Source organism: Vombatus ursinus, unplaced genomic scaffold, assembly GCF_900497805.2.
Source record: "Vombatus ursinus unplaced genomic scaffold, bare-nosed wombat genome assembly UNPS02014812.1, whole genome shotgun sequence".
Taxonomy (NCBI): Eukaryota; Metazoa; Chordata; class Mammalia; order Diprotodontia; family Vombatidae; genus Vombatus; species Vombatus ursinus.
In genome coordinates, this window is record NW_020954590.1 from 63161192 (window position 1) to 63166114 (window position 4923).

The following is a 4923-nucleotide window of genomic DNA, read 5'->3' on the forward strand; positions in this document are numbered from 1 at the left end:
TCTATCTATCTATCTATCTATCTATCTATCTATCTATCTATCTATCTGAGTTTTGCCTAGACAGGAAGTGTAGCAGACATTTACAAGTAGATTCTTCTGTTTATCGGCTTAGAAAATTTGACCTGCTCCTTTTCTGGGCTGGGCTGATTTGCCCCTGCTTAGGTAGTCTTGATGTACCTCTGCTCTGGGGACTCAACATATTGGTGCCAAACTTAGTGTGGATACTCTTCTCAGTTTAGTGTACTGCAGCTCAGAACTCCCAAGCTTAAGTGATCCACCATTCTCAGCTTCCTAAATAACAGGAACTATAAACCTACATCACCATGCCTAGCAAAACTCCCTTTATTAATGCAAAATTCAGATCAGCTTTGCCTCCACAACTAAAACTCTTAGATCAAGAATTCTTAACCTAGGCTATGTGATCTTGGTTTTTTTAAAAAAACATTCTAATAATTGTATTTCAATATGAGTTTTCCTCTGTGTTTCATCTTTATTTTGTTGATCTTAAAACATTATTCTGAGGAGTCTATAGGCTTCACCAGATTGCCAAAGGAGTCTATGATAAAAAAGAAGTTTAAGAATCCCTTCCTTGGAGAATTTCTTGGTGTACCATTAATAATAATAATAATAATAGAAACAACTCATTCATACGGTACATTATAGTTTGTAAAACTTTATTCACAATAATCCTCTGAGGTAAATAATACATGTAAGTTATTATTCCCATTTTTTAGATGAGGAGTCTGAGGAGTTAATAGAACTTCTGAATAACATCAAGGATAACACATCTAGTAAATACCTAAGGCATGATTCGAACCCAGGTTATTCAAAGTTCAAATCTAGCAGTTTATCTACCATGACACACACTGATCTTCTTAAAACTAGGACTTAGACTGCAGAAACTACCAGAGGGCTATCATTCAGCTCCTAGGATCTTAGCAAATTTCAGACTTTGTAGAAGTTATTAGAACAACAGCATCTCTATAAATTAAACTTTGCAGACAGGATTGCAAATGACTGCAACATGAATGATGTAGTTAAGAGTAAGCAACTGTTCCTTTTTAACTTTGAATGAACTTTATTAATGTTTGTAAGGAGCTGGGCATTCTAAGACAGGTGGACAAAACTTGGAATGAACTGTAGTAACTTATAATCAATAAGGAGGCTCATACAGCTAATAAATGTCAGAGGCTGGATTTGAACTTGGGACCTCCTGAATTTAGATCCAGTACTTTATTTGCCGGCTAGGTAAATGGGCAGTTGGTAATGTGGGATGAGAGTTTAGGAGATGGAATTGGGTATAGAGTAATCTTTAGAGAAGATAATGGAATTTATGGGAGATGCCAAGAAAGAGAGAGTAGAAAGTGAAAAGAATGAAAGAATAAGAGATTCTCTCAGCAATAACATCAATTTTCTAATGTACCAAGACTTTTGGAATAGAGAAGCCAGGCCTACTAAGGATCAATCTACAAGGACAAAAGCTGGACAAGATTTTATTTCCTCCTTTCAGCCTCTATGGACTTAAGTGTCTGTTGTTTCAAAAATGAAGATCAGGTAAAATCCTGCCTCAGTGGCTTTTTCCATTATGGAGATGACCCTGGGATTTTGAATGAACATTATCAAGTGAGATAATATATGTAAAGTGCTTTACAAATTTTAAAATACTGTACAAATGTTATTTGATATTATGAGTGAAGGCTATATCAGCAAAACTCCAACAGTCCCTACCAAGTTTGTGTTAGTTCCTAAAGAGCTGAAAAAGATTGTGGTAGAAGCCTGGTGATGACTTGAATTTCTGTCATCCAAGGACAAACCCGTTCTGTGTGTCTAATTTTAGAAAGAATACTACCAAGCTGGAGAATATAGAGGGAAGGGTTACCAGAATGAGGAAGGGCCTGGAGATCGTGCCACAGAGAATTGATTCAAGGAGCTGGGGATACTTAGCCTAGATGAGAGAAGACTTGGGGGACTGGCTTAAAGTATTTGAAGAACTTTCACGTAGAAAAGACATTTCAGTTTGGCCCCAGAGGGCAGAACTAGAAATAAGGAGTTCAATTTGCAAAGAGTCAAATTTAAGTTAAATAGAAAGAAGACATTCCTAACAACTAGAGTCATTTAGAAGTGGAATCAGAAAGGAAGTTGTTTCATCTCACTGGATGCTCTCAAGGCGAGGCTGTCTGATCATTTGTCAGGGACCTTGTACAAGAATCTTCATTCAAGTACAGACTAGTCTAACTGTACCTTCTAACTTGAATTGAGTTCTATGAAATTCTATGAAAACCTGCTCCCTGGGAGGTATCTACTTATACTTTGTATAAATTTAAGTCACCTTCTGGAGGAAAGCCAAGGCAAAGCCACAGAGAGCAGAGGGGAATGTTGTATATGAGGTACAGCTAAGAGAGTACATGAAGAGGAATAATGTGTAATAAACCCAGAAAGCTAAGTTGTAGCCAGATTGTGAAGGGGTTTAAAAGCCAAACAAAGAAGTTTGTACTTGATCCTAAATGCATTAAGAAATCACTGGAGCTTTTTGAAAAAAGGGGGCAACATGTGCAAAGGACATGATCAGACTTGTGTTTTAAGGAAAAGCCCCCAAAATGGGTTGGAAACAGAAGAGACTTGATGGAGACCAATGAAAAGTTTCATGTAATAGTCAAGTCCCAGGGTCCTTCCTCATTTTGGTAACCATTGCAGAGATGAGCCTGGGGTTCTGAATGAACATTATCAAGAGAGATAATGCATGTAAAGTGCTTTTCAAACTTTAAAATACTGCACAAATGTTATTTGATATTATTAGTGACTAAGGTGGTAACCTTCTGAGTAGAGAGAAGGGGATGGGTGTCAAAGAAGTTGAATTGACATGGCTTGGCAAAAGAAACTGCTTGATACTGAAGGAGGGAAAGGAAAAAAGGAGGGAAAGAAGAGAAGAAGAAAAAAGAAAAGACAATAGAACTAGAATTTAAGGGGCACTTTCAATTGCTTCTAAGGCAATTGAAGAATGACTGAACAAATTATGGTATGTAGATTAATAGACTATAATTGTTCCACAAGAACTAATGAAAGAGGCAATTTCAGAGAATCCAGAGTAGTGTGCACTGACTCAGATTAAAATGAGCAGACTTAGAATAACTATGAACAAGGACAGTGATAGGAGTTGTAGGGAATGTTTCTCCAAGGAGCCCTTTCATCTTTGAGATTCTAGATACAGCTGCTAAAATAAGATTCAAGTGTTGCCAGTCATCTCAAAGGATACAACAAAACTCATTGCATGATCATGGAGTCCAGGAGGTCCCAAGTGGTCTGAGAAAAGGGGAACAGAAGTCATTGTGGTCCCTCCACATTTGAAATACCTACGTGCCAGGAAGATGGAGATGTGAAGCTAACTTCCACTCTACATCCTTCCTGACTCAAAATTGCTTGTTTCTTGTGTGTAGTCTCTTCCCCACCCCCCATCGCCACACCTTAAGGGACACCTATCAGTCAGCACCGCTTCTTTCTCTGACAGATTCCACTATCAGATCGAAAGGCTTCAAATTAATTTGTATTAGCATCTTTCCACAAAAAATATCAGGGACTTCTGAATTCCTGAAAAGTTTCCCTTCCATACAAAGCCAAGTTAACTAGCTGTTTTGCTTTGGCAGAACAAAGTTTTAGCATTATTTGGGATCATGAACTTTGTACTGTGCGGGTGGCCTCGAGGCCCCAGGTTCTCCATCCCTATAATGAGACTATTATTACTGCCAATAAATATGTGATATCAACTCATTTCAAGTCTACCAAATGCAGCCACATCTAAAATGAAAAGCTGTGCCTTTTCAATAGTTCCCAGCTCTCTCTGTAGAGTCTTAGTCTTCCTTCTGGGCTCCAGTTCTGTGTAATCAACTGCCTATTGGACCTTTCCAACTGGCTATCTGGTAGGCATGCCAAATTCAGTAGGTCCATAGACAAACTTATCATCTTCTCTGCAAAAAACTTGCCTTTCTTTCTACCAAAGGCCCCACCATATTTTCAGTTCCTCAAGTTTATAATGTTCTATTGAAATTTTTTATCCCTCAATTTCACCTATAATTTCAAATATAATTGTCAATCTTTGTTCAAATACCTATATTCTATCTAATCAATTAATAAGTGTTTGTGAAATGACCATTATATTCCAGGCACTGTGTTAGACTCCAGGTAAAGCAGTCCTTGTCTTCATGGAGTTTACATCTTATCAGGAGAAATGACATGTACACATTTAAATATATACAAAGTATATACAAGGTAATTTCAGGAGGAAGTATTAGCATTGGGCAGGGTATTGGGAATGGATTTCAGGGAGACCAGGTAAGGCCACATGTGCCTGAGTTGAACTTTGATAGATGATAGGGATTCTAAAAGCCAATAGTGAAGAGGGGAAGGATTCCTGGCTTAGGGGATGGTCCTCAATTCCTCATTTTTCTTCACCCCATATAGTCACTCAAGTTTTGTAGGAAGGGAGGTAAGGAACATAGATGGGAACACCCCCAAATACATACAAGAGTTAACTTATCCTTTCTCCTGTCTATGGCCCACCCTCTTTAAGATATATAACCTTTTTCTTAATATATATATATATATATATATATATATATACACACACATATCTTTTGTTTTTACATTGCCTTTGTTTCCAAACTTAGCCCTTCTCCCTCCCCTACCTAAATGGCCATTTTCTCTAACAAATTTCTTTTAACGACCCTCAGTTTCTCTTGATAACCAAGACCTAATACATTTCAACACTAGTATTCTTCAGGTGATATTGTATGACTGAGAGTTGTGGAATACTACACTCTCTAAATAACTAAAGATAAAGATCTCTTAAAAGGCAAGAGGTACATGATGGGCATGAATAGGCTACTAGGTGGTGCAGTGGATAGACAATTGGGCCTGGATTCAGGAAAG